The 10,748-nt window shown below is 28.6% G+C and overlaps 2 long non-coding RNA genes across 2 annotated transcripts; one reads left to right on the top strand and one right to left on the bottom strand.

The window, feature by feature from the left end:
• On the top strand, positions 1–1,653 carry LOC139904895 (uncharacterized). Its single transcript, XR_011779155.1, has 3 exons — positions 1–686; positions 739–877; positions 940–1,653. It is a non-coding gene; the product is annotated as an uncharacterized lncRNA (long non-coding RNA).
• Positions 1,654–4,036: 2,383 nt separating this feature from the next.
• On the bottom strand, positions 4,037–5,688 carry LOC139904894 (uncharacterized). Its single transcript, XR_011779154.1, has 2 exons — positions 5,252–5,688; positions 4,037–5,189 (listed from the first exon to the last, which is right to left on the bottom strand). It is a non-coding gene; the product is annotated as an uncharacterized lncRNA (long non-coding RNA).
• Between the last annotated feature and the right edge of the window lie 5,060 nt (positions 5,689–10,748).

Raw genomic sequence — 10,748 nt, 5'->3', positions numbered from 1 at the left:
AATAAGGGTGATAATTTTGGTAAGAATACAAAAGCGTGCGAGGAGAAAAGAAGAATTACTTATGGCATCATTGATTAAATAATATACATCCTCTTCTATCAATCATGAACGTTATCATTCCCGCCTTTATTATTCAATATTAATATAATATGAGATGGTGATAGTCGATAGAGAACTGAATAAAATCCCCAAAATGACGTCGCCTTCTGTCTGGATTTATGGAAATGGAGGCCCAGGAATTTGGAAAATACTTACCGGATGAGAAACAGATGGTTTGTCGGATTTGTCGATATAAATGTGCCTTTAATCCCCTGTCTAGAATTACACGCCACTCATTATCCTCATCTCATAACAAGAGTATGGATATTCATCTATAAAATCAATTTGACGATGAATACATCAAGTCAGACTTTAACTTTGATCTAACAACGATGCTTATTGCATGTAATATAACCTTATCCATTGCTAATCATCTACGTTCAAAAAATTTATGGAGAAATACAAGGGTAAACATATCCCTTCCCGAGGAACCATCATTAAATTAATGGAGGATGTTGGTACTGATAACATATATAGAAATACATATAAAATTGTTTTGAGTCATCCACACCAAATGATGATCAAGTTATCAGTAAAAAGTATTTACGAATATCGAAATGGAACTCTGAATTTTGTACTATCTCACAGTAAGTATTCAATTTTTTTTAAATCTAACCATAAAATATGATTCTATTTTAGCTAAACATATCAAGAATTATGATACACAACTCAGTAAAGGGTAAAAACAACTGCTTAAATGGTCACAACAGGGGGGTAGTAGCTTTGGATGGTTTGCAACTAGTTTGTCTGAGACTACTTACTTCGCTTTAAGACTTGGGTATGATAATTAGGTTTTCCAATATTACATAGTCAATAAATATTACTTTTTTATCACTAAAGGCTTAGCTATGGTTGATGGGCTCCAAGAAATGGTATTCAGAAAACTCATAAAAGCCAAAAACAACTGTTTAAATGGTCACAACAACGAGGGTAGTTACATTGGGTGTTGCATTATAATTAACAATTGTGTATATCCATCATGATAATAGTATGTTGTTATATAAGCATACCTAAATAACGGGGGGAAATCTTTTTTGATGCTCTTAATAGGGAGTAATATCGCTGGACATTACTACATAATTAGCTTTTGCTCTAAATCTTTACGATGAATTTATTTATAAAAATTTTTTATTAGTATATTTATTGTCTAATTTTATGATTTTGACATTTACTTTATTATTAATAATTTGTTAGATCTCATCGGTAGAAATATATCTATTCTGTGCACAATTGTATATAGCAACTTCCACATGAAGAAGAGGGGTGATTATCTTTTTGATTAAACTCCACGTCTCGCTTGTGTATTGCAACCTAAAGTTATGACATATTTAACTGAATTCCGATGTTAGAACAAGAAAAAATTATCTGGATCAATCTATTATTTCAATATTCTTTATTTATAATTTATTATTATTAATAGTTATATGATTTTAATTGTTTAATTTTGTATATTTAACTTAAATGTTTAATGGTTTATTTTTTAGTATGTAGATTATATTTCATTAAAGCCTTCTTTTTTAAACTTTGAGCTTCAAATATATTTCAAATACTCTACTTTGTCGTTTCATTAGCTATTATTCTGAGAATAAGGTTCATAATGAATTACAATTTCATGGAGTGTGACGTTTTCAAATCTACTGTAACGGATAAAAACGTCGAAGTCAATTATACGTAGTATATCTTCATTAAACATTTTGCTAATAAATACATTCGTTATACCCTCAAAAATCATAATAAAGCAGGCAGATGATAATCACATCAGTATTTTAAACAATGATACCATATGTCTTTTTTCCCCCCTCCTCCTCGCACGCGTTTTTCTCTACAATATTATCAACTATAGTTATAAATCTCAATTATTTTTTAGAGTGTGAGGTTTTTCTGTTTTTGGTGACCTGAAAAGTGGTTTTTTTAATTTACTGCAGCTGTTATAATTGTTGTATTATCCTTGAGGAGAGAACATCTAAGTATAAAGTGTACCCACGTGTCAGTGTGCTCATAAATGACAGAGAATAATGCTGTGGATTTGTTGAGGAGATGTAAGTTTAAGCCTCTCTTGTACTCAAAGTAGAACTGAGGATCTAAAACAGAGTAATTCTGTCTATGTCCTCACTTGATATGGAGTTTTACATGTGTTTAATTCCTTCCTCTGATAGTTGCTTGTAATAATCTAATCACTCATCATGGCAGCTAATTAGCTCTCCTTTCAAACATTCTTCAAATTGTCAAGATTACCATTTTGGTTTTCTTTTTTTAACATAGCGAAAATGTTTACCATTTACAACCTAATTAATCACAATTTTTAATGAGGTTCTTCTTATTCCTGTAGAAACATGCTAGACATATAATATGTTTTTGTAACAAATTAAATTATCCCATATTTTAAAATAATATAAGCTTTTACGACAAAAATAAATAGCTCAAAAAACTTCGTGAAAAACAGATAAATAATACACAAACTTCATTTTACTATTAATTTTTGTTAAAAAATTGCATGAAACAATAAACATAAGGACGTGTAAACACTGAAAGATTTTTATTGAATATAAATCAATAAAGGAGTAGTGGAAATGAAGAGCCACTGAAGTTTGTATTTAATTTCATTTTCTAATTTATCTAGACTATTCGAATCGATCCTTAACGACTCAAGTCGATGCAGCATTAATTATTTCTTTTTGTTTTTTACATTAAAAATAAATAAAATGTGCGAATGTATCCTATAATTTCCCAAATTGCCCTCTTATCTCCTACAAAAGTGGTTCCCAAATCGTGGTTTGTGTACCCCTTGGAAGTACTTGGAAGCACTCCAGGGGGTACTTGAGATTTTGAAAGAATATTTTACAAGTGATACATAAATAACTCAGGGGCGTTAAAAAAATAACGAATTTCTATTTTCTACAAGAAAATTTAAAGATTGATTTTTGAAATAAAATTTGATTTTCTGAGAATAGCTATGGATTTATAAATTTTTCTGAATTTTTTGTAAAAGTTTTGTGAGCAGGGGTGGATTTTGAATTATTTTTTTTTTCAAAAAACCTTAATTTATGAGAGTAATTATGGATTTTTGAATTTTTTGAGATGGGCTTTTAAATTTTTTGAAGAATTTTTTTTTGTTCTTTTGTCTATAGTTGTGAATTAATAAATTTTAATTTTATGAAATTTTTTTCAAAACATTTTACTTTTTCTATTCAAAAAAATCCAAAAACTAACTCCCTTTAATTTTTCGCAAATAACTGAACATTTTTTTTCCCAAAAAATTTAATAATTTGGACATAGCTGAGGACTTTTGAAATTTTTGTCCAAAAAATTTAATTTTTTGATAATAGCTATCAATTTCTGATTTTTTTTTTCCAAATAATTTATTTTTTTGAGAATAGCTCTGGATTTTTAATTTAAATTTATTTTCAAAAAAATCCAAAAACTAACCCCCTTTTAACTTTTCTTAAATAACTGAAGATTTTTGAAATTTTTCCCCAACAAATTTAATTTTTTGGGATCAGCTATAAATTTTTGAATTTTTTTGTGAATAACTAGATTTTTTTATTTTTACAATATTAATCTATTATCTTACTCAGTTTTTATCAATATTGAATTACTTACCTAATATTCAAATTTGAAGAAAATGATCCAGTTCTGGATCATTAGTGTCCTAAAATGGCATTGTTCTCAAAAAGGCATGGAAAGAATTGACAGTATGGATCTTTGATATTACAATATTAAATTTACCTGTCATGTAAATATTGAAATCATATTAGCCTCTTAATTACAAAATTGGCATTGCCATGCATCGCATTCAATGTTATGTAGGTGGCCAAAGAACAGTTCCTTCATCATCATCAAGCCTAAAAATAGACACCCCAAACTATTTAAATGTATAATTGTTAATGAAATTTCCAAAGTTTGATTAAAAATTAAATAAAAACGATGCAGAATTTAAAAATTAAAAATAATTTTAATTTTATAGGTTGTAGTCTTCCTTATTATAAGAATAAATTATAAAATATAATGCGTATATGTATTACAGGTAGTTAATTTTTTTTAAATGTATTCGTTCTAAGACTTTCAAATATTACTTACTTTTCTTTTGAAGAATTTGAATATGCTTTTAACAAAATATTATGCATGTAACAAGAACAAATAAATATAACAATTAAACTTAATTTTTTAACATTAAATAACATTCAATTTCATTATATAACTGTCATATATAAATATAAATTTTAATTCCTTTTTTTTAAGCTTTTAGAAAATTGAATTTTAACAGCATTATAAAAGTCGTATTCACGATATTCATTTGAAGTTTTCTTCGAAGAATATAATTGAATCAAGTCCTGACACTTTTAATTTTATATTGGATAAGAACAAGATGGATGTATCCTTCAATGTTCCATTCCATATTGATAATCATCCAAATCTTGTAAAATTAATGGAACTTTATATTGGCAAAACCATTCCTTCTCGCTACGCCATCACAAAGTCAATGGAGTCCCAAAGTAAAGTATTGTTCTCAAAGATTAAGAAAGAAGTTGTAGGAAATGATAATCTTCATGTCTCAGACGAAACTATGATTCATGACTGCATTATATAGGTTGCCTTTATTTAATTAATTTGGAAGATTTTAAGAAGACTGAAAATAGAAAAATGACAGGTATTGAAGTAAAAAGTCTTAACGTTTTGGGCTCCGATTTCTGTGGCGAGAGACTAAAGTTTTCATTAGCGATGATGCATTTTATTATATAAAAGCAGTCAAAAACTTCAAGCAACATTTTCCAATGATGTTGAAAGTCACTTGTCACACTCATGGTCTGAACAGAATAGCTACACTCTTTCCTAATTACTTCGAAAATAGCAACACTCATATCTCTGAAGTAAAAATATTGTATATAAATTCTGACGATTGATTACTACGCCGTGTACTGAAATTCACTCTCAATCCTATGGATCAAAACAGTGATGCAGTCAATAACGATAACATTATCCATTGATGGCATATAAAACCTCTGTTATGGTAAAATTTGTACGCAAAACTCAAATGTGTACTGATGAATGAGGCTGCAACACATTTTCGTCGAGGTTATCATCAATAAAACCTATATAGTACAATCAATTTAATAAACCGAATATTAAGATATAATAATAGACTCATATCTACCTAAATTCATAATTTTTATTAGTTATTTTGTATTTTCATTATAGATCCTCTTCATATTCCATGAACAATTATTAATTACTCATTCTAAATAGTAAATACTAATTATAATTAAATAAAAATGTAAATATCCAAATCTCAGAGTTGTATTTGAGTCCAACTTTTCTGAGTTCAGATCAAGTCCTAGTCCTTAGACTCCAGGTCTTTCTGGTCCAGTCCTCACATTCTGGGGTTTTTCTGGTTCCCAGTCCATTGAAAAGTAAGTAATGTCTGGATCTACCGGTAGTCTCGTCTAAGGCAAGATATCCTTTCCCACAAGTTATTCCTTAATATTTGACAATACTATTTTACTTTTGGACTCAATTTATTTTGTGATGGCGTGGTGAGGATAAAAGGCAATAAAAGAATAGGTCTCACAGCAATGGTAAATAAAATCATATATTAAGGTAGGGAGCACTAAATCTCTGAATCAGGTAGCAGTTGAAAAAATCCGGGTCCTCTTTTATAATAGCTTATTGAACATGTTTGGTCACTCATTTGTATGTTTCTGTTTAGATGAAAAGTTGCGAGATATTGTTGATATTATCTGATATGCAAGTCATTTGATAAACTTCGATATTTATCCTGCTAATTGAATTGATTTACTTTGATAAAAAATTCAAGGCTTTATTTTAAAATAGAAACATCTGTTTCTGTCTAATGTATGATACATTATCATAATAATAATTGATAGTCTATATTTTTATGTATTTTAAATTGCAAACTACAAGAAATAGAAGAGTCTATATACTAAACGCCACCTATTCTTTACATATACATAAGTATACCATTAATATCAATCAAATTTGATAAAAATTAGGAATTGTCAATCGTAACATGAAAACTGTCTAGAGGAAGTATCATTTTCTTTTCAAGAGTATATCAATTATATGTTTCACGTATCACAACAATATGTTTTTACAAATAATTATCAATACTTTAATGCATATAGTTATGAGTATGGAATGAAATATTTTCACTGACGTCCTAAATTGCATCATAGGTGAAGGAGACACCATTTTGGGGGCTCAAAATTGCCATCTTTACTACATAAAATGAAAAAAAAAAATCAAAAAACCTCTGTTAACTCCTATCCAAGAGCTCTAGCAATAACAAAAACCCAATACCTGTAACGAATACTATTTTAGGCATGCCAATGATAAATAGGGATATTTGGATTAAATCAAAGTAATAAATTTTGAAAATCCCTATAAAATAGCTAGATTTGTAGATTTTTTTTTAACGATTAAAGACGAGAAAAGAAGGATAATTATGTCAATTCTAATAGTTACAATATAGTAATAAGATTGTATCACGATGTAATAACATATGATTAATACATTTTAATGTAAGATATTACATAAAACAAGGTAATAGAGCAATACACATTTTATAGGGAGTAATACTTAAATCCTTTAATTTTGGGTGCCATTTTGAGATCCAATACCTTACTATTTTCCTTAATATTAAGGAAACCCCTTTTTCATTAATATTAATTAGTGATAAACTACATATGTTGACTTGGACAAAGTTCAGTCATACACCCTCTTCCAGCCACTTCAATTATAATTGAATAAAATAAGGGACTACACGTGGTATATATGAATATAATAATTAATAAAGTAACACATCAGGTTAATGTTATAACATGAATATGATACATAACCTATAATCATAATATTAAAGTATGTTTAAAATAACATACGAAACATTTGAGTAAATTGACAGACAAATGTTTATCTTAAAAGTGGTATTCATTTTGTTAGATCGATTTTCATTAATTAAAGACGGAAAAACTTCCATTTTCTATAAGAAATAGGGCAAAAGAAGGGATCCGAGAAAGTTTATGATCAACTAGAGATAATCGAATTCTAATATCTACGGGGATAGTGACAGGATGAAAATTTATTCGAAGAAGAAACTCCAAGCTAAGCTTCATAAGAGAGTAGAGTCGACTCCTTAGTTGGGTGGGAGTTTATCCATCCATATAGGTATTTATAACATTGAATATATTCAAGGGTTGAAACTGTTACGGGATGAACTTACTTTCAGATTCATTTAAAATGCTCTGGATGTGAAATATAAAATAAAGATATGTTAATTATGTACTACAATAGTATGAAATAACTATAAAGCTAAAATATATAGCAATTTGAAATTTAAATGCACCTTTAATTTGACAATTACTAAAGCGAATTTAGATATTTCAACTATAATTAATAATTATTTTATTGGAATTTGTACAAAGCGTGATAATATTATATTTATTAATTAATGTAATTTATTAGGGGGTATGACGTCATTACAAAACACCAAAAGATGGATAATTGAGGATTGCGTTCATTCTATACATACATAGTACACATCTTTCGTATAAAGGGGGCCTCAGCTAAAAATGTATAAATGTAGAATGGCCTGGATATAGTAAAGTTTGGGAAACATTGGCTTAAGTAATATTGTAGTTATTATATTATAAGGCCCAGACAAGCTTAGTAGCGGGCCTGGATCCATAATCTACCCACACCGTCTGGTGCCTATAAAGACTTTTCCAGATCCATAAGAAGCCCTTAGCTATTTGGAGCTCAAATACACCTGTATCACCCTGGCGAAGTTAAAAAAAAAAACATTCGAAAACACTGCAATTGCACAAAAGAAATTGTTAGAAAATTGACTTATTGATTAAAGTTAATTTATTTTTTATAATATGTATTGTATTATCTTTATATATTCTATATAGGAACAAAAGAGCAAGAACCGAGACAGATAAGGCATGTATTGTAGTCTCGGTTCCCGTTCTAGCTGTTGAAGAACCGGAACTGCTTGAACCACTAGACCGATTAATCCACAACCTTGCTCAAAATTCATGAGTGAGAGCAGGCGTTTCCGATATTTTGTGAAATAAAATAATTAAATTAATTTATTTGTTGTGTACAAATTGGGATGTCGGTACAAGTTGCAACTTGTATAAGGAAATTGCACAACTCACCATTTTTACGTCTTAAATTACAATATTTGTCATGCTAATTACCAACTATTAATTGATACTCTCATTTCATTTTGATCAATTAAAATTACATGGAGATATGTATTTACGACTAATATAACTGTGGGCATTTGAACTCTATTATGTGCCACAGAGTACTTATATCCTATTAAAATAGCCAAATTAAACAATAAAACAAACGAGATGAAAAAAATAAAATAAAGTTAGCTACAACTCCTAGGTATTTCTATAACTTCTACAACTATGAACTTAAAAATAGATCTACTTGGAGAACCATTTACTTTAAATAATATCTTAAAATAATTCTTATTTTATCTTAGCAATGTTTATTCTATATGTATGTCTCAAAGAAATTTCAAATTTACAAATTCAAAGGAATTTATTTTAAGCATGGATAATTAGGGTTTCATTTAGAAAAGGATATTACATTCTAGAAGGTCTAACATAATGGAGTTGCAATATTGATTTGTTTTCAATTTTATTGAGGAAATAATCCAAAAAAGGTTGATGAAATAATCTTTACAAACTCAATTTTTAACCTATTTATAATTAGATTGATTTATTTACTCTTTTTACAATATAATTGATTCACACGGAATTTTTAAAAATTCAACACTTAACCTCGATAAATTTCTGCTTCTATATAAAAAGAAAAATTCAAATCAATATTGCTACTGAATAAAACCTATTAGAACCACTCTTTTGGAAATAAAAATCTAATTATTCATACTTCAAATAAAGACCTTAAATATAAAAACAGTTTATAAATTGCGGTGTTATTTCTTTTAAAACAAAACTCTTAAAATATGTTGGTTTTTTACCTTTAAATGACATTTTGTCAAATTTGGATGATTGCATTTGAAATATAAGCATTCAATTTTGAAAATAATACATTAATTTTAAGGACATTATTGTTTTTTTTTCTTTCTTAAAAGTTTACACAAACCTATAATAAGGTTAAAAATTCTCCAAAACTAGACTTGATATGAAAAAAATTGTAGCTGATTCTTTATTAGTACGCCAAGTACTACCAGTAGAGTTGATTTTGGAATTTAAAATGTTTTTGAAAAAGTCAAATTTTGTTGGCTTGCTAAAATATATTTAATATATCAACGATAGCATAATTTACGCTTTCAATATTAATAAAATCAAAGATAATTAACCCATTAAGGACGAGAATCATTTTTTTGAAAAAAAGACTAAACTTTGGTTTGCATAAATTTATATCAGTTGTATCTAGATATTTGTAAATAATTTTTTGGTACAAAATATAAATTATTCGGGTTTTTTTTTTCATGGCAGGACTTCCTGCCACTCGTCCATAAAATCTTGTTTTTGTATTTTTAAAATATAACGTATTTTTTTAATAATAAAGCAAATGCAACATAATTTAAAATTTATTATATTTCTGAATAACTAACAAATATATTTATTTAAATATTAATTTCTGTGTTCTCTATATTTTTTCTAGCTTTACTTACTTTGTGTGGAAATATTCCATGCATTCTGGGGGTAAAGGTACATTGCACATTTTACAAATATACATTGTTCTGGAGGAACACTCATGTCATCTCGAATTCGGCTTATTTCCTTTGGACGTCCAATGCTGGCCTCCATTGTAGCGAACAGTCAATGTAGCAGGCCCACTCGACTGTATTCTTGAACATGGCTTTTTCTTTGAAACTCCAAACTTTTTTAGAATACCAATTGCTATAATTCTTGTAAATTCAAAAAGGGATATATCTTTTTCTCTTTGGTACATTCCCCATGCACAAACGGTTTGAGCATTTACACTATCTGATCAAATTAGGCACCACCATTTTTTTGGATCTAATTCTGATTCTTTTGAGATGAATGGAGCTCTCTGTTGCCTATCTTCTCTTAGAGTGCCTGCAGCTCCGATTCCCTTTTTTGTCAATTCTTTGAGAATGGAAATGGTTGTTAAATAGGTTATCAAAGACTACATGTTGCCCAAGCTGTAATTCCAACTGTTTCACCATTTCCATCACAACATTAGGACCATGTCCGAGGTTCCTTTCAACAATTTTTGTATGGATACCGCAATATGGTTCAGCGTGTAATAGAGATCCGTCAGATGAACAAGCAGCCCATACTTTAAATCCAAAACGTATTGGTGTATTTGTTAACAAAATTTTAATCGAGGTAGATGGTCGGGATTACAGGTAACTTCATTATCTGACTCATCCGTGTCACAGTCTGTCAAAGCATCGGGTTGTTCTTTTGTAGGTGTAATTCTTAGCAAGTAAAATTTCTTCATTAGTACATCTTTAGGAAAAAATTGAGAACACGTGCTATATTTAATAATTTTACCGGATTCTTGAGGGGAACTTATCAAAATAGGTAAAGATTATGCTATGAAATTGAAATTTCATTTCGTGTATTTATAGACAAGTGGCAGGATATCCTGCCATAAAAGTTTGCTTTATCATAAGTCAA

Source organism: Lepeophtheirus salmonis, chromosome 3 (assembly GCF_016086655.4).
Source record: "Lepeophtheirus salmonis chromosome 3, UVic_Lsal_1.4, whole genome shotgun sequence".
NCBI lineage: Eukaryota > Metazoa > Arthropoda > Copepoda > Siphonostomatoida > Caligidae > Lepeophtheirus > Lepeophtheirus salmonis.
Note: the sequence above shows the minus strand (reverse complement) of the source record. Positions and strands in the feature narration are given on the sequence as shown.